Raw genomic sequence first — 20,675 nt, 5'->3', positions numbered from 1 at the left:
ACACACAAAAAATAAACTCAAAATGGATGAAAGACCTAAATGTGAGACAGGAATCCATCAAAATCCTAGAGGAGAACACAGAAACCTCTTTGACTTAGGCCACAGCAACTGCTTGCTAGACACGTCTGTAAAGCCAAGAGGAACAAAAGCAAAAATGAACTATTGGAACCGCATCAAAATAAAAAGATTTTGCACAGCAAAGGGAACAGTCAATAAAACTAAAAGGCAACCTATGGAATGGGAGAAGATATTTGCAAATGTCCTATCAGATAAAGGGCTAGAATCCAAAATCTATAAAGAACTTATCAAACTCAATACTCCAAAAACAAAAAATCCAGTCAAGAAATGGGCAGAAGTCATGAACAGATATTTCTCCACAGAAGACCTACAAATGGCCACCAGACACATGAAAAAATGTTCCATATCACTCAGCATCAGGGAAATGCAAATCAAAACCACAATCAGAGACCACATCACACTGGTCAGAATGGCTAAAATTAACAACTCAGGAAATGACAGATGTTGGTGAGGATGCAGAAAAAGGGGAACCCTCCTACAATGTTGGCGGGAATGCAAGCTGGTACAGCTAGTCTGGAAAACAGTATGGAGGTTCCTGAAAAAGTTAAAAATAGAGCTACCCTATGACCCAGCAATTGCACTACTAGGTATTTATCCAGTGGATACAAACATAGTGATTTGAAGGGGCACATGCACCCTGATGTTTATAGCAGCAATGTCTACAATAGCCAAACTATGGAAAGAGCCCAGATGTCAATCAACAGATGAATGGATAAAGAAGATGTGGTGTGTGTGTGTGTGTGTGTGTAATGGAATATTACTCAGCCAACAAAAAGAATGAAATCTTGCCATTTGCAACGATGTGGTTGGAACTAGAGGGTATTATGCTAAATGAAATGAGTCAGAGAAAGAAAAATACCATATGATCTCATGCATATGTGTAATTTAAGAAACAAAACAAATGAACACGATGAGGGGAAGGAAAAATAAAATAAGATGAAAATTGAGAGGAAGGCAAACCATAAGAGACACTGAACTCTAGGAAACAAACTGAGGGTTGCTGGAGGGGAGGTGGGGGGGGGAGGGATAAATGGATTATGGGTATTAAGGAAGGCACTTGATGTAATGAGCATTGTGTGTTATATACAACTGAGGAATCAATAAATTCTACCTCTGAAACTAATTAAAAATAAAAAGGGATTAACCAGCAGCATTATATAACTTTGTTGATTTTCTTTTGTCCTTATAGCCAGGAGTTAGCATTTATACTATATTCTCCTATAATTGACAGCCAACCACGAACATACTTAAAGGAAAATTCCACCTCCTACATGAAGGCATGCCATTTCTTTGTGTAATACATAACCACTCTGTGTACATTTGATACATTGGTATGCATTTTGAAGGCACTGAATAGTGTCAAGGGAATCATCATTTGTTTTTATCTAATTATTCCTTCTGACAACACATTCAGAGCCAATTAATGAGGGAAAATTATGCTCCTCCTTTTATACATATGAGATGTGAGCTTATTATGTGGGCAAAATTGTGTTGGGCCTTTGAGGAACACACAAGGTTTGTAAGACTTCATCTCTTCTCTGTCTGTCCTCATTCTCTCATTCAAGGAGTGGGGAGAGGAAAAAAACTATCCTATTCAAGGAAGGGGGCTGATCCTGAGATATGGGTCCAATGGGGTCACCATTAAGGTGTTGCGTTCTACCCAAGAAAGTGTATAAAAACAGCAAAAAATACTAATAGCTAACATTTATTGAGCACTTACTACATTCCCAGAACTGTACCAATCATTCACATGTGTTTCTCATTTAATGTTTAAAACCATACTGTAACGTAACATATAGATGAAGAAGCTTTACTCAGACCAACTATGTGTATTGCCAAAGATTGTATTAGTAAATCGCATGCCTAGAATGTAAATTTAGAACTATTTGAATTAAGCTTGGGCTTTTAAACACCCTGCTAAATTTTCCATGACCGTATCACTGAAAATAAGCCCAAGCTAAGATCCTGAGTGTTTTCCAAGAAACAAATGCAGAAACAAAATATAAACACCAGTCTCAAGACAACAGATGGAAGAAAGCCAAAGTCAAGCATTGGGAGGAAATGACTTCATGTAAAGTATTGTCCCAAGAAGGCATTGGTACCTCTTTGGATAACTTAAAAGCACCTGAGTGCCCATAATTTAATATATTTGATGACTGGAAGTTTGATATAGAAGCACTTGTCCTGGCAATTTTTAAAGATTTTATTTATTTATTTGACAGAAGGAGAGAGCTAGAGAGTGCTGAGAATGGCCAGTCATCCCTGTACCGACAGATGAAAGATGATTCCAGACTTTGCTGTGAAAGAGAGGAGAGGGGAAGGGGGTCCACTCTCAGAGATGAAGACCCTTTGCCCTTCTCTGCTCCCACTATTATTGGTCCTTTAGGATAATCACAAGTCCTTATCACCGTTTCTCAAGCACGTGATGTGTGACCAGGGATCTTAGTGGAACTAGGAGGATCTGTGTATGGGAAAGATATGATATGCTAACTAATCTGCGTGTTCTACGAGTTCTACTAAACATAGCCTAGGAGAAAATGCATACATCTCTTAGATCACAGGGCGGCTGTTTGGACTAAAGCTTCTGGGAAGGCAACTCCTCTCGGCATTCTGACGCCAGAGTGGTCACATAGGCCTCCAGGCCTTGGCATTTCCAAAGGCCTACATCCTTCTCTGAAACCTTCCATCACCCCCAGGGGCCTCTGTGTTACATTTTAGCAAGCCAGGTATTATGGATGATTTCATGCTCTGCATTAACCCCAACAAGAGAGCACAAGCAGGGGGAGCGGCAGAGGGAGAGGGAGAAGCAGGTTCCCCGCTGAGCAGGGAGCCCGATGCAGGGCTCGATCCCAGGACTCTGGGATCATGACCGGAGCCGAAGGCAGATGCTTAAGGACTGAGCCACCCAGGTGCCCCTGACTGGCATTTACATAGAAGTTCAGTTTGGACTGTCCTCAAGATTAGATGGGAGTTCAAAGATACAAAAGTAGGGATCCGAAGGGGTACGTGCACCCCGATGTTTATAGCAGCAATGTCCACAATAGCCAAACTGTGGAAAGAGCCAAGATGTCCATCAACAGATGAATGGATAAAGAAGATGTGGTATGTACACACACACACACACACACACACACACACACACACACACACAATGGAATATTATGCAGCCATCAAAAGGAATGAGATCTTGCCATTTGCAACGACGTGGATGGAACTGGAGGGTATTATGTTGAGTGAAATAAGTCAAACAGAGAAAGACATGTATCATATGATCCCACTGATATGAGGAATTCTTAATCGCAGGAAACAAACTGAGTGTTGCTGGAGTGGGGGGTGGAGTGGGAGGGATGGGGTGACTGGGTGATAGACGCTGGGGAGGGTATGTGCTCTGGTAAGCGCTGTGAATTGTGCAAGACTGTTGAATCTCAGATCTGTACCTCTGAAACAAATAATGCAATATATGTTAAGAAAAAAAAAAGAAGAAGAAGGTAGTGGGAGGGGAAGAATGAAGCGGGGGAAATCAGAGGGGTGGACGAACCATGAGAGACGATGGACTCTGAAAAACAAACTGAGGTTCTAGAGGGGAGGGGGGTGGGAGGATGGGTTAGCCTGGTGATGGGTATTGAGGAGGGCACATTCTGCATGGAGCACTGGGTGTTATGCACAAACAATGAATCATGGAACACTTCATCTAAAACTAATGATGTAATGTATGGGGATTAACATAAGAATAAAAAAAAAAAAGATTAGATGGGAGTTTCCCAAGAGGGGTCTGTTTGTTTCTTAGTATAGACATAGCTTATGTTAGAATAATTTTTCAGTAAATTTTTTAAATTTGAGTATAGTTGACACACATGTTACATTATCAGGTGTACACAGAGTGATTTGACAAGTGTGTAGCTACCATCGGTCACCATACACTCTACTACAATACTGTTGACTGTATTCCCTGTGCTATGTGTTCTGTTCCCATGACTTACTCATCCCATAACAGGAAGCCTGTATCTCTCAGTCCTGTTTATCCACTTTGCCCACCACACTAACCCCTTCCCCTCTGGCAACCATCAGTTTTTTCTCTGTATTTATAGGTCTTAATCTGCTTTTTGTTTATTCATTTGTTTTGTTTTTAGATTCCACGTATAAGTGAAATTATATGGTATTTGTCTGTCTGGTTTATTTCACTTAGCATAATATGCTCTACGTCCACCCATGTTTTTGCAAATAACAAGATCTTATCCTGGTTTCCTTGTTCATGGCTGTGTAATATTCGTGTGTGTGTGTGTGTGTACGTACATCACTCTTCTTTATCCATTCATCTATCAGTGGATACTAGGGTTGCTTCTATATCTTGGCTATTGTAAATAATGCTGCAGTAAACATAGGGGTACATATATCTTTTCAAAGTGATTTTTTTTTTCCTTTGGGTAAACACTAGAATTACTGAATTATAGGGTATTTTTAATTTTTTGAGAGACCGCCATACTGTTTTCTATAGTGGCTGTCAGTGTATGAGGGTACATTTTCCTCCACATCCTTGGCAACACTACTTATATCTTGTCATTTTGATTCCAGCCATTCTGGCAGGTAAAAGAGATAACTCTTTGAGGTTTTGATTTACATTTTGCTGATGATGAGTGATGTGGAGCATCTTTGCGTATATCTGTTGGCCATCTGTATGTCTTCTTCTTCTGCCTGTTTTTTAATTGGATTATTTGGGGTTTTTTGGTGTTGAGTTGTACAAGTTCTTCATATATTTTGGATACTAACCCCTTATCATATGTATCATTTGCAAGTATCTTCTCCCATTCATTAGGATGTCTTTTCATTTTGTTGATGAATTTCCGTTACTGTGAAAAGGTTTTTATTTTGATATAGTTTATTTTTGCTTTTGTTTGTCTTGCCTTAAGAGACATATCTAGAAAATGTTGCTACGACCGATGTAAAAAAAACTGCTGCCTGTGTTTTTTTCTAGGAGTTTTATGGTTTCAGGTCTCACATTTAGGTTCTTATCCATTGAATCTCTTTTTGTATATGCTTCCCCAAGAATTTTGTCAGGAGAGAGTAACATAAAATTCATTTAGAAATAAAGATTTAAGTCGACCCATGGTTGACTATGTTGAATCCTTATTTTTTATTCAATTACTTTTGTTCAGAAAAAAAGTAAATGTCTTAGTTCAAGAATGAGGTGAAGCTAGAGGTTTTTATGAAATTATTTTGCTTAATAAAACACAGTTATGTATGCACCATAGCGAGTAAACTATTCTATATTGTTGAACTCCTTATATAGTGACAATAAATGCCATTCTTAGACTCCTTCTACAATATTTTTGCTTGTTTTCAGCTTCTTAGCATTCTTAGTGTGGCTTCAGAATTTTCTGCAGTGGGTCATACAATGATCTATGAAAGCAACTGCTCATTTATTAAAATTTGGCCATTCATTATTCAAAAGAAATATCTCATTTTCCCATTAGATAGCATAGATTTGAAAAAATAACCAATTTAGGGAAAAAACAGGAAAAGCTTAAGTAATTGTACTTACAATGAAAATTTTTTTACTAAATGATGACTTAGAAATTTTTAAAAATGCTCTATATTTAGGAGCAAAGGCTAATTTAAACAGGAGGCAGGTATGAGGAGCACTATGCTAATATGATGAAAAACATTTGGAATTGTGTGTTAAAGAATGAACACAGCTTTAAAACACATTAAGGTATATTCAGGAAAATGAATATAGAAATATCACAGAAATCCTATACCAATTTCCTTATATTACTAAAGCACTATTCTATTTTTTTATTTGATTCTTATTGGGACTCTGATATCATCAAACTGTTTCCATGCCCAGCAATTGCTCTTTAGAAATAGTACTTTCTGCTTTAAACAATTTTTCCTCAATGCCTGAAGTTATTTGACAAATCTTGATCCCAAGGTTAAAAGCCATTTTTGCAGCTTTTGGTTTTGTTTTGTTGTAGTATTGTTTATTTTTTTATGTATTCAAAAATCTTAATATCTTGCTATTTTTGATATAAAAAGCCTTCTACCATAGTTCTGGAGAATTCACTTACTAAGATTCCATATGTAAGGAAGAATTATACTGTAAGGTCCTTAAAAATATCTACAGACTACTATTCACTATATAATTCTAATGCATTGAAATTTAGTGTAATGGAAAAAATATGAAGTAGACACAAACTTTCCTTTAAAAAAAAAAACAACAAGGAGGTAATTATCTATTTAAAAAAGTAAATTCCGGGCGCCTGGTGGCTCAGTCGTTAAGCGTCTGCCTTCGGCTCAGGTCATGATCCCAGGGTCCTGGGATCGAGCCCCGCATCGGGCTTCCTGCTCAGTGGGAAGCCTGCTTCTCCCTCTCCCGCTCCCCCTGCTTGTGTTCCTGCTCTCGCTGTGTCTCTCTCCGTCAAATAAATAAATAAAATCTTTAAAAAAGTAAATTCCACCTTTTTGGCAGGAACCACACACATAAATGACTACAATTTCTGTGGTAGATTGAGAGATAGTAACTAAAAAGTGGGAAAATTAAGCATTTAACTGGGTCAAGTCAGAGGAGACAAAGAAGCTCTTCAGGTCTTTGACATCAGTTAAGGCTTTATGTACATTCAAACTGGTGTCGCATATATTAAAGGAAATGGCATGTGTTTCAAAGGACACAAACCATCAAGTCTAAAATGGTGGGGAGTGAGTTATGAAATGACTTAAAATATTCAATGGTTTGGTCAAATTAGAATAGTTAGACACTGGTAGTTTTCTTTCTTGATTAGTATTTATCACTTTTTAAGATACAGTGTTTAAAATAATGCTCACTTTTAGGTGTTTTAATATGCCTTACTGTGAAAGAGAAAACTGTCCTAAAATCTTTATCTCCAATAAAAAATACAAGTGGCACAAACTGATTAAATAAAGGCTAAAAGTCTTATGTAACTGACAACACTCAGTGTCCACAAAATTATGGAGAGACAAACATCCTCTATTATTGATTCAGAGATGGTCATAGTGAAAGTAATAAATATTTTCAGAGGCCATTGTTAAACTGTTATATTTATTTGCCAAAAGTCTGACCCAGACATTCTACTTCAAAAAATTCATCCCCATTTTATCTCTTATAAGTGTGAAAAGACATATATACAAATATATTCACTTAAAATTGGTAACAGCCAAAAACAGAAAAGAAAAGAAAAACAAATAACCCACATTCTACCAGAGGCAGTTTCACAAATGTAGGTTTATCATGCAATCAAATGCTATGTAGTCATTAAGCATATAGTAGATCTACATATTTTAATATGGAGAGATGGCTAAGACATATCATTGAGTGAAAGAAACAAGCTTGAATATCTGGAGTGAGCATATAAAAAATACACAAATTATTAACAGTGATTATTTTTGAGAAATGGAACTTGCATATGAGTGTGTGTGTTTATGTCTGTATTTGTTTTCAAGGAAACATACATAATGGAGCATGGTTTAGATTTTTATGATAAATTTACATTCCCCAATAATTCTTTTAGGAATTTGAATTTTTCTTTATGATTTTCACCTTCACGTTATTGAAATGATTTCCATCTGGCAGCAGCATGCTTGACACATTTAAAAATGAAATAAAACTCATTTTTGCATAACTAAGAAAACTAAAGTGATAAAATGTAGATCAAAGATCAGTTTTAATGCATTTAATTATTATGCCATATAATAAAGAAATTGTATGCTGAGGAGAGTAGACTCAAGCTCATCGCAGTTCTTTGGTTTGGTCACATTTAAACAATTATCTCTCAATGCTACTCCTGTTTATCATCTCAAACATTGTAGGAAATAATGGAAGATGAAGAGGGGTAGATTAGAGTTTATAGAGGTAAGAAATCAGGCACATATTATTTTTATATATTGCATATGTTTATTATAAGAAAGCTTACTATCTTCAGATGAATGCCAATTTTAGCACTGTAACACTTTTTTAAAAACTAAAAATGTGTCCTTAAAGGAGATTACTATGGGATTTTAATTGATTATTTTAAATTATTATGATAATATTTCAATATTTCAACTCTGGCATCAAAAAGTTCAGAAGGATTCAGTACTTACAATTTAAGATTCCAAAAAAAGCCTGGATCACAGTTTTGTCTGAGGGGTTGCCTACATAGGTCAGGTTATTCTGTGGACCAAACAGGAGGCATACAGACAATGTTGGTGTTAAGGTTTCAGGCTCCAGGGACAAATGGCCAGAATGCATCTTCTTATTCAAACTGTGGCTGTGTTTCTGTTTTGACCATCAATAAAATGAGACTTCAGTGTCCTACCTTATCATTATGTACTCTTCAATATCACCTGCTGCATGAATCTAGTTAGTCAATATAAAATTGATAAGGAAGCAGATAGGAAATACCAATTACATATGGAAGGGAATAAGTAATTGCTATGTTCTAATTGTGCCAGGGGCCAAGTCATGGAAAAAAGCAGCCATGCCAGAAAATGTAGATAATCGACTACAAGAGACTGAGATTCAAATGCCTATAGGCAATTTGAATCAGTGAGGGGCACTGGACATAAGGTAACAGAAATGGTGGAGATGTGGCAGATAGGATTTGCATCCAGCTGCTTGTTACTATATGGGAATGAAAATCCATATTGAAAGATTTGTTTGATTTTCAAGAGAAGTCAAGAAATGGGAATGTTCCAAAAATTTCCCAATTTCTAAAATATTGTGATGGTTAAAGCAAAGCATGCCTGTGGGTTAATTCCAGGCAGTGACTTGCCCATCAGCAGCCCCTACTTCCAGGATTTACATCTATGAAAACAGCCAGAATTAGTGGTATAAAATCATTTTCCCCTTGAGTAGGTCTGTGGTTCTGAAGATCACATCATGGAAATGAAATGAAACATTTATCACATTTACTCAAGGTCTAAAAAGAAAATGAAAGAGAAAATTGTGGACTTAATTTTCTTGAAGCAACTACATGGCAGAGAAAGGGGAAGATTACAGTTCAGTAGATCTATAATATTGATTTTGTAGTCTCATATATACTGTATGTTTCAAAGATAATGAGCTATAGATAATTTCTGTGCACCATGACGGGACTCAATTACTAGGTAATACCTAATTACCCTGATTTGATGCTAACTCTCTAACTTACAATTATTTGGTCTTTCACTTTGCAAATTAGAGAAGGGCTTTTGAATTGTTTCATTTAAAGCACTAATTACATTAAATATGTGGCGAAGTAACAGGCGAAAAAACAGTAAGTGGCTGCAATCATTTGATTATACGCACTGTTAGTTATGGCTAAAATATATGGCAGGGCCCCTTGTGTTCTCTATGTGCTCTTTTATTCTCAAAAAGCAAGCATCTGGGGAGCTTTATATGTTAAACTTACTTGGACACACAGAACTTTATTTGGGACCACTCCTGCACTTGCTGTAGGGATAGATTTTTACTCCAGCAAAGTCTGTTCAGATATGTGTCCTTATACAAAGTTTCTCCTTATCCACATTACAAACTCTTTCTTGAAAGGACAGAGACAGGTTAGGAGGTAAGGAAATTTTAAGAGATAACTGCTCTGGTTCATCCATTAATAATTTGTCATAACATCCCAAAACTAAATTGTAATAAACTCTGCTTGTATTAGTTATAAGGGGCACTGCCTAAGTAGTCAAACAGAAGTGTTAAATTGAGTTTATTGGGAACTTCCTGAATGACTATTATTTTCCTAATCTTTTTTAAACAGTTCTTAAAAATTTACATATATACAGGGGCACCTGTGGTGGCGGTCAGTTAAGTGTCTGCCTTCAGCTCAGGTCATGATCCCGGGGTTCTGGGATCGAGCCCCACATTGGGCTCCCTGCTCAGTGGGAGTCTGCTTCTCCCTCTCCCTCTGACCCTTTTTCCCTGCTTGTGTTCTCTCTCTCTCAAATAAATAAAATCTTTAAAAAAATTATATATATGCAATATATATACACATATATATACATATATATGTATATATTTATAATTTTACATGATTCAAACACTGTATTTGGTGATTCTTTGTCTTACATGAAGAATTTAAGGTGATTGAGAATCCTTGAATATATTGCTCTATTTGTTCTTAGAACCATAGTATTCACAGATTACAAAAGTTAAAGATATCATTGATTATTAAGGATTTTAGTATACATTAACACTATTAAGGTTTTTATTGTACATTATTATACATTAACATTATTAAGGCTTTTGATATACATTACTAAATTTTCCTGTCTTTTTTTTTTAATTTGCTCTTTGCTCACCTGTTTTTTCCTTTTTGCTTTAGTGCTACTTGACCAAAAATATGGGTAGAATTATTTTCTTTTTTAATATACCTTTTATTCCATGCTCCATTCATATACATATATATGTAAGGCTTATTGATTTTTAGCTTTTGAACCATTAGTTTTGATATTTCTTTTCGGCTCAAGCTCATAATTAAGTATTATGTATTAGGAAGCAGTTCATTTATCATCTGTCCCCATAAGCTTGCAACACTAGTCAACCTGAGCATTAATCAGTTTTGCTTAAAATACAAAATCAGCTTTGTAATCTATTGAAGAACACCTTGACACATCTTAAGAATATCCTGAGAAATCCTGAAAATTCTTCCTTAAATTTCTCTCATTAATTGATTTGCTTCTAACGTAATATACAATTAAAAGAAAAAGTAAGAGTGTGCAACATTTTTTTTTTAAATAGAAGCCTCAGAGAGAATGGACCTATACAAAGGCTATGTCTGTAGGATACCAATTTAGAAGTTAGATCCCCCAAAATACAGTCCTATAAGATCTTAAGAGATAATTGAATTTCTAGTTAAAATATATTGATTTTTTTCTTCTGAGGAGACCTTTTCTGATTGTTTATCAATATGTCAAGTCATGAGGACAGACTAAAATTACAATAGATCCATTTTACGCTGAATGCTGGTTCTAGGTGAGACAATTTTTGAATTGTATCAAAAGGTCAAGATGATTTATTAATAACCTTCTAAAACTAGGAAACCTAGGGAAGGAGGACCCCGAGCTTGTCTCCTCCCTGGAATACAACTAGATAGTTCTCAAACTAATCTGAACATCCAAGAAACCAGTCATAGGTCTGATAGAACAAAAACTGCAAGTCTGCAAGTAGAAAAGGGACCACCTTTTGGAAGGTAGGAGGTGCAAAAGTTTGCTTGGGGGAGAGAGAGCTGTGGATACAGCGTCAGGGAGGGAGCCTGCTTGTGGAGGCTACTGCAAAGTATTAGAAGCAGCAAAGTTCAAAATCTGAACTTTTAGGTTCACTACCGTGGGGGATGTGTCTGGCTTAAAGGTGCTCAGGCGGTGAAGAGGGGTGGAAGGAGTGACAGGGTGGTTTGAGAGTCCCCTGGGTCGCTGGAAGAAGGGGTGGCACCACGGTGCTACACTCTTCCCTGGCATAGGAGCTGGGAAGCCAGTCGAGAGGAGGGGGTCTTGGTGTCGGCTTTCTGCTATAAACTGTGAACCACCATGTGGCTGCGCCATCACTTCCCTGGGACAATCGTCAAGAGTGGTGAGACACTCCCCGCCTAGGAATAGCGCAGGTCTGGGCACAGGAGTCCCTGAAATTTGGAGTTTTAAAACTTGGTCTGGCACCTGAGATAAAAAAGGCTCAGACATGGGCAGGGTGAACGCAGGGTTCAGACAGACACGGGATCAAAAATAGGATGATTAATTACTGTTCTGTGAGGGCTTGCCAAACCGGGGGGGGGGGCAAACTTTCTGCTCCAAACTAGAGAGCAAGGCACAACCCTCTTCATCCTGCCCATCAGTGCTGAAAGTTTTCAGGGAGCAAAACAGCGCCCCATAGGGGAGGCCGGAAACTCATACACCTAGCCCTGCCCACCCTGCATCTTGGAGAGGCCTTTCCACTGAAACAAGTCAGCCTGAGAATCAGCACAAACTAGGTCCCACCAAGTTTATTGATCATAGAGTGCTGCAAAACTTTAGCTCTAGGGGAAATAAGATCGAGCTTCCTTTTTACTTTTATTCTTTAATTCTTTTATTTTTATTATTTTTCATTTATTTTACAATTACTTTTTTATTTCTTATTTTTCATATATATATATATATATATATATAAATATTTGTCTACTCTCAATTTATTTTGTTTTTCCATTTTGGGATCTAGATTCTTTTAACAAGTAGACCAAAACACACCCAGGATCTTTTTTTTTTTTCTGTTTTCTTGTTTTGTGTTTTTCCTGTTTTTGGTTTTTTTTCTTTTTTGTTTTTTTTTTGCTTTGTTTTTATTTTTTGTTTTGTTTTGTTTTTGTTGTTCTTTTTTCTTTTCTTTTCTGGAGAAAATGATGAGACAGAGGATTTCACCCTAGAAGAAAGAACACAAGGCAGAACTCATGGCCAGGGATTTAATCAATACAGATATAAGTAAGATGTCTGAACTAGAGTTTAAAACGACAATTATAAGGATACTAGTTGGGCCTGAAAAAAGCATAAGAAGACAAAAGAGAATCCCTTAGTACAGAGATAAAAAAAACCTAAAATCTACTCAGGCTGAAATTAAAAATGCTGTAACACACAAATGGAGATGCAAACACAAATGGAGTCCATAAAAACAAGGGTGGACAAAGCAGATGAGCGAGTCCGTGATAAAGAAGATAAAATTATGGAAAATAATGAAACTGAAAAGAAGAGGGAAACAAAACTATTAGTCACGAAGATAGACTTAGGGAACTCAGCAATTTATTAAAACGTAATAACATTCATATCATAGGAGTCCCAGAAGATGAAGAGAGAGATAAAGGGGCAGGTTTATTTGAACAAATTATAGCTGAAAACTTCCCTAATCTGGGGAAGGACACAGACATCAAAATCCAAGAAGCACAGAGAACTCCCATTAAATTCAACAAAAGCCAGCCATCACCAAGGCATATCATAGTCAGATTCACAAAATACACAGACAAGGAAAGAATCCTGAAAGCAGCAAGGGAAAAAAAGTTCTTAACCTACAAGCTCAGACAGATAAGGTTTGCAGAGGATCTGTCCACAGAGACTTGGCAGGCCAGAAAGGAGTGGAAGGAAATATTCAACTTACTGAATGAGAAAAATATGCACCCAAGAATTCTTTATCCATCAAGGATGTCATTCAGAATAGAATAAAAGATAGTTTCCCAGAGAAGCAAAAGCTATAGGAGTCCGTAATAACTAAACCAGTCCTGCAAGGAATTTTAAGGGGGACTCTCTGAATGGAGAAAAAAAGACAAAAAGCAACAAAGACTAGAAAGGACCAGGGAATGTCACCAGGAATACCAACTCTATAGGTAACACAATGGCACTAAATTCTTATCTTTTGATAATCACTCTGAATGTAAATGGACTAAGTGCACCAATCAAAATATATAGGGTATCAGAATAGATTAAAGCAAAAACAAGATCCATCTATGCTGCCTCCAAGAGACTCCTTTTAGACCTAAGGACACCTGCAGATTGAAAGTGGTGGGATGGAGAATCATCCATCATGCTAATGGACATCAAAAGAAAGATGGAGTAGCCATACTTTTATCAGACAAACTAGATTTTAAAACAAAGACTGTAATAAGAGATGAAGAAGGGCATTATATCATAATTAAGGGATCTATCCATCAAGAAGATCTAACAATTATAAATATTTATGCCCCCAGCTTGGGAGCACCCAAATACATAAATCAATTAATAATAAACATAAAGAAACTCAATACAATAATAGTAGGGGACTTTAACACCCCACTTACCGCAATGGACAGACCACTTAAGCAGAAATACAAGGAAACAATGGCTTTGAATGACATACTGAACCAGATGGACTTAACAGATATATTCAGATCATTTCATCCTAAAGCAGCAGAATACACATTCTTCTTGAGTGCACATGAAACATTCTCCAGAATAGATCACGTATTGGGTCACAAATCAGCCCTCAACAAGTACAAAAAGATTGAGATCATACCATGCATATTTTCAGATCACAACACTATGAAACTGGAAGTCAGCCACAAGAAAAAATTCAGAAAGATGTCAAATACATGGAGGTTAAGAACATCCTTCTAAAGAATGAATGGGTTAACCAGGAAATTAAAGAATTTCAAAAAAAGTACATGGAAGCAAATGAAAATGAAAGCATGACAGCCCAAAACCTTTGGGATGCAGCAAAGGTGGTCCTATAAGGGAAGTATATTGCAATACAGGCCTACCCAAGAAGCAAGAGAAGTCTCAAATGCACAACCTAACGTTACACCCAAAGAAGCTAGAAAAGGAACAGCAAATGAAACCTAAAGCCAGCAGAAGATGGAAAATAATAAAGATTAAAGTAGAGTAGAAATAAATGATCTAGAAACCAAAAAAACAAAAACGAAAACAAAACAGTAGAATGGATTAATGAAACTAAGAGCGGGTTCTTTAAAAGAATTAATAAAATTGATAAACCACTAACCAGACTTATCAAAAAGAAAAGAGGACCCAAATAGATAAAATTATGAATGAAGGAGGAGAGATCAAAACTAACACCACAGAAATACAATTATAAGCGAATAGTATGAAAAATTATAGGCCAACCAACTGGGCAACCTGGAAGAAATGGACAACTTCCCAGAAACTTACAAACTACCAAAACTGAAACAGGAAGAAATAGAAAATTTGAACAGACCCATAACTAGCAAAGAAATTGAATCAGTAATCAAAAATCTCCCAACAAACAGAAGTCTTGAGTCAGATGGCTTCCCAAGGGAATTCTACCAGACATTTAAAAAAGAGTTAATACCTATTCTCAAACTGTTCCAAAAATAAAAATGGGAGGAAAACTTCCGAACTTATTCTTTGAAGCCAGCATTACCTTGATTCCAAAACCAAAGACCCCACTAAAAACCAGAATTACAGACCAACATCCCTGATGAATGTGGATGCAAAAATTCTCAATAAAACACTAGCAAATTGAATTCACAGTACATTAAAAGAATTATTCACCACAATCAAGTGGGATTTATTCCTGGGCTACAGGTGTGTTCAATATTCACAAATCAGTCAATGTGATATACCATATGGATATGGATAGAAAGGATAAGAACCATATGATACTGTCAATAGATGCAGAAAAAAGCATTTGACAAATATAGCATCCTTTCCTGATAAAAAGCCCTCAGTCAAAGTAGGGATAAATGGAACATACCTCAACATCGTAAAGGCCATATATGAAAGACCCGCAGCTAATATCATTCTCAATGGGAAAAAACTGAGAGCCTTTCTCCTATGGTCAGGAAACAACAGGTATTGGCGAGAATGTGGAGAAAGGGGAACCTCTTACACTGTTGGTGGGAATGCAAACTGGTGCAGCCACTCTGGAGAATAGTATGGAGGTTCCTCAAAAAGTTAAAAATAGAATACCCCACAATCCAGCAATTGCACTACTCGGTATTTACCCAAAGGATACAAAAATACTAATTCAATACTGATTCAAGTACTGATTTGATACATGCACCCCAGTGTTTACAACAGCATTATCAACAATAGCCAAACTACGGAGAGAGCCCAAATGTTCATCAACAGATGAATGGGTAAAGAAGAAGAGGTATAAATGTATACACACACACACACACACACACACAGGAATATTACTCAGCCATCAAAAGGAATGAAATCCTGACATTTGCAATGACATGGATGGAACTAGAGTATATGATGTTAAGTGAAATAGGTCAGAGAAAGAAAATACCATATAATCTCATTCATATGTGGACTGTAAGAAAGAAAACATGAACATATGGGAAGGAGGAAAAGAAAAAAAGAGAGAGAGAGGGAAACAAGACATGAAAGTCTTAACAATAGAGAATGAACTGAGGGTTGATGGAGGGAGGTGGGTGCGGGATGGGCTAGATGGGGGATGGGCATTAAAGAGGTTCCTGTTGTGATGAGCACTGGGTGTTGTATGTACGTGATGAATCACTGAATTCTACTCCAGAAACCAATATTGCCTTGTATGTTCACTAACTAAAATTTAAATTAAACATAAAAATAAAAATAAATTAGGGAACCTATTCTTGTAACTCATAGGTCATTTGGGTGTTTGACAGATTGTTTTGTTTTTGAACAGTGTGTAATAATAGTCCAAGTATTTAGACTAGTAGCTATAAGCAATAGTTACTGTTAGAGCCTTGGTTATTTTATGTCCCGAAGGTAAAGAAAATATTATTTTGACTTCTTCAAATAAAAATCACATTAAAAATGTGATAGATCACAACTGAAATATCAGCAAATGAAATACTTGTATAGAGTAAGTCTCCTCAAATCACAAACACAGTGTCAAGAGCTAAATAAATCTCCCTCTGAGCTGTACTGCATTGCGTTCCTCTTCCCTTTCACTGGGACCCCACATAAGTCTACTGCGTTTCTGCTACTTGTCAGTTACACAACTAACTTTTACACATAATAAAACTCCCAATGGCTCTTTATTCTACAGAGGATGACTTTTCAATACTATTGGTGTCCAGTAAATCATTTTTTATGTCATTTCTTGCTTTGCCCCTACCGGTTTCAAATTGCATCTAATCCAAAGTTTCTAATACAGTGAATATATTTCTCTAATTCACTTAGATCAAGTGATCTGACTGATTTTCATTTCTGATATGTATTTTAAAACTTGGAAACATTAATTTATCATTTTTTTATTTAAACCAAGTAATTATAGGTGACATCTGTTCAGTGAACTGCAATTTAAATATGAATAATATATAGAACTTTATCTTAGGACTGTGCACTAATGTGTCAGCATGCTTTCTAATGTTTGTAATCAGTACTAAACAGTTTCATGTAAACATTAAGTACCTGGGCATGAAATTGAAAGCTTAAGCTCTCATCATCATCATAGAGATTAACAAGCACAGATACTGATGGGAAGGTTTAACTTCAGGCTGGTTATATGGAAATAAAAACTTGCTATTTTGCTAATGCAAAACCAACCGTATTCATTTCTTAAGGAAAGAAACAGCACATCACCACTTGTTTGGTATTTCAAGTGGTTTAATTAGACTTGTAGAAATTGACTTTTGTTGCTCTTAGTAATAGTAGTAATAAGTTATTAGTGTTCATTATTAAGAGGGGTCAGCATTTGTTTTCTTTTAAGAAAAGGGGGCCAGATAGTAAATATTTTAGGTTTTGCAAGCCAGAGGTCTATTCAATCCTGCCATTGCAGCTGAAGACTGCCATAGAAAATATATAAATTAGTGTGCGTGCCTGTGATCCAGTACAACTTTATTTACAAAAGCAGGCAACTGGACCACAGGTGATGGTTTGCCAATTTCTATATTACTGTCACTTTATATAGTGTTTTCAGATAGTTGTAAACTAACACAGCAATCTTGTATTACCTAGATAAAGATATTCACTTTTTGCTGATGGGGAAGGGAGTCCAGACTTGACTTGCACATGGAAAGCAAAGTAAGTGAGACTCAAGGCTCCAGGCTCCAATGGTGCTTCTGGTATCTATTGTCTTATAAAGCAAGCCACTCTGAAAATCAAAATGTATATATTATGTAATCAGTGAAAAACTCTTTTTCCTTAGTTCTGAATTTTGTCCTACCAGAGCATGGTGACAAGATGATAGTGCAAGCTAAAGAAAGGTCACGGCTCAGATCCCAGACAATGGATCTGACACACGCTTAAAATGTAGGAATACGAGAGCTTAGCCTTATTCAGGAAGATTAGCATAGACAGAGGATGGACAACTCTTGTTACTTTGGTGAGAAGAGCAAGTTCCTTATCCAAATATTTTAAAAATAAATTAGTAAGTTAACAACATTGAAAACATTATTAAATATTGTTCTGAAAGAAATGATTAGGAATGATAATAATAACATAGTTTATGTACAAATGAAACCATTTGGACTCCATTTATTGAACAATCAAAAGAATTGTTGACACATGCTTTGAGTCAGATATTCCATTCAAAGCTCAGAGGATCCAGGAAAAATTCTTGTGCTCAAAAGACTATAATATAGGCAAGAGATGTGGGTATTTTTTAAGAGCAGTCTAAAAAGGAAATGTGTGTGTTAGACATGATTAAAAGTGTAGGTTTTTAAAAGTAAGTAAAATGATAATGTACTTTAAAACATATGTATAATTGTCCAAATATATTTTATCTGTTTTAATCTACCAAGTGATCATTACTTAGAATGTTACAGTTTTATTTAATGGTGGGTAGCATTTAAGAAAAAGAAATAAATTAGAAAACCCTATTGAAAAATATTCAAAATTTGAACATGATGAAAACAGATGCTAAATACTAAAGTCTTTTTGACACTGCAAAGACAGTTATTTTCATAGTTGTATAAAAAGATTGTGATATACTTTTTAAAAATGTGTCATTTTTAAAGTTTAAATCAGTATAGAGCTTGCATATGCCTATATATTAAAAACTAAAATGTGAAAATGCTAAATATTTTTATTATAAAAATTTTTATTGTAAATCTCAGAGTTAATCTTTTAAAATGAAATCAAAATCTTTATTATAAGCATAGCATATTAAATTATAAATATTACATAAATCTGCTTATGTCTTTAAGCAATATAAGTATATGTTAATAAACTTAATATTATTTTTTAAGTTTGAGTTAATAGTTGTATTGTTTGATTACTTCATCACCGTAGTTAAAAGCTTTATTATAATAAAAAGTCACACATGATATTAAGAACTTTTATTTTTATTTCCTGCTTTTCTATTTGTGGGAAGGGAGAAGAGGAGATATTCTGATATGAAGAAAAAGTTAAGAAACATTTAACATATCTGGGATAGAGATCTCTGCAAATTTAAGATGTAGTGATAAATTGGTGATGATGGATTTCATTTTCTTTGAACAATTAACTTAAAACATGTTTCCTGAAATATGACCCAATCGGTAATCCATTGTATGTTCTCAACTAAAGTCATTCACTAATTTTTTTGTAATTTGGGATTTTCCCAATACAATTTAGTTTTCAATTTGTACAAGACAAAGTACATAAACAAATTGGAGGGAGAGAAAACAAAAGAGAGAGAAAGAGAAAATTAAGACAATCTGTAATGCTAAGCAGAAATATGTTTGCTTAAATAAAATATTTAGTTTCTCTTTATATTTTCCTTCAAACTAATATATTTGAAAAAAATTCTTATCTGGCTCTGACCAGCCCTCAACCTCATTTCACAAGAGACAATGACTAAAATACTAATAGATCTGGTTTACGTCCTTTGCAATTTTCAAAAAGAGTTTACGTTGATGAGGGACATGAATCTGGCTCATTGAGAACATCTCCCATTTATTGTAAACAGTCCTCCTTGCAAGAAATGGAAATGTTAATTCCAGTTATGTTAATAAAAAATAAGGGTTTCAAAAATTTTGTTTGTATTCTTGTTAGTGCATCACAGACTTCTTCCATATATATGTGTAACGATATTTAATGTTCCTATTAAACATATATAATTGATGCCCATTCCAGGCTAATTGAGAAATATCGGGATCCCTGAAATTATATCTGTGGGTCATAATTGAAAATGTAGAAGATATTTGTCAGTCTAGTCTTCCTGTTAATTAACAATGTGTAAATGACTGAAATCCCCTTTAACACTGTGAAATATAAATTCTAGTAATCACCTAGGTAATTTGAAATTATGCTCCCTCTCTTATTTTCTTGTACACAACTGTCTTTTCAATCAAATGCCCCATTGTCTAAGTAGTTGGTTTAGTCACTTTATTTACTTTTTGCCAGAGCGTCGGTGTGAGACACTTCTGTAGGTATTCTTAAAAGTTTTTAACTTAATTACTGTTTGTTTAAAGAAAAGCTTCCTACATGCTTAATAACATACATTTTAATTGTACCAAATTAACTTAAAGTAGAATAACTTAACCAACTGAGCCACCCAGGCGCCCTAAAGTAGAATAACTTAAAGTAAAAGAAACACACCACTGCATACTTGTTTATTTTATATTTATAGGATCCCATATTTGAGAAATGATATAAGAGGAAGTGTCATCTCTCTCTGGATCATGAAGAATCAGGTGGAAAGGATCAAGGATATACTAAGGTAAGCCATTAGTGTTCCCTTAGCAAGGTCTCATTTTCCCATGTAAGCCTTTATTTCACCTTTACCTTTTCAAGGCAAAGTGCTATTCATTTCCTTTCCTTCCTTTGATTATTGAACTGTGATCCTTATAGTCTGATTATCCTATGACTCTGTTCCTTGGTCATGAGAAGAATGAAGTAATTATAGGTTTTGTGATTGTTCTATTTGTTTTTGAGGCTAATTAGTCTTAATGGTTGTTGTGGAGGGAGATGAATGCAGGATCACAAGAGCCTCAGGCTCTAATCCTATATTTCACTAGCTCAAGTGTGATCTCAGGCTGGTCAGCCCACCACCCTGTCCTTCCGTCATCCATTCACGAACATGAACATGAACAAATGCACAGCATCATGGGAGACCAAGAAATGTTCAAAACATCCCTTGGGATTTGAAAATGAAACTGAGTAAAGTCAGATTATAAATGAAATAAAAGGGGGGTAAGAAATAAATTGTTAACTGAAATGTGCTATATGTTACTAATAAGATT

General features: G+C 35.6%; 1 long non-coding RNA gene across 6 annotated transcripts in view; it reads left to right on the top strand.

Moving 5' to 3' along the window:
- LOC135363709 (uncharacterized) overlaps positions 1 to 20,675 on the top strand; it is a 308,304-nt gene that overhangs the window by 129,998 nt on the left and 157,631 nt on the right. For 4 of the 6 annotated variants that reach the window (XR_010409740.1, XR_010409738.1, XR_010409743.1 and 1 more), the window contains exons 3-4: positions 17,467 to 17,532; positions 20,063 to 20,152. This is a non-coding gene — a long non-coding RNA (uncharacterized LOC135363709). The remainder of the gene's footprint in view (positions 1 to 17,466; positions 17,533 to 20,062; positions 20,153 to 20,675) is intronic. The other 2 variants (XR_010409741.1, XR_010409739.1) reach the window with 1 other exon arrangement.

This window comes from Mirounga angustirostris, unplaced genomic scaffold (genome assembly GCF_029215605.1).
Source record: "Mirounga angustirostris isolate CCGP_5_RB_7025 unplaced genomic scaffold, mMirAng1.0.hap1 SCAF_2, whole genome shotgun sequence".
NCBI lineage: Eukaryota > Metazoa > Chordata > Mammalia > Carnivora > Phocidae > Mirounga > Mirounga angustirostris.
This window is presented reverse-complemented; position numbering and strand designations above follow the sequence as displayed.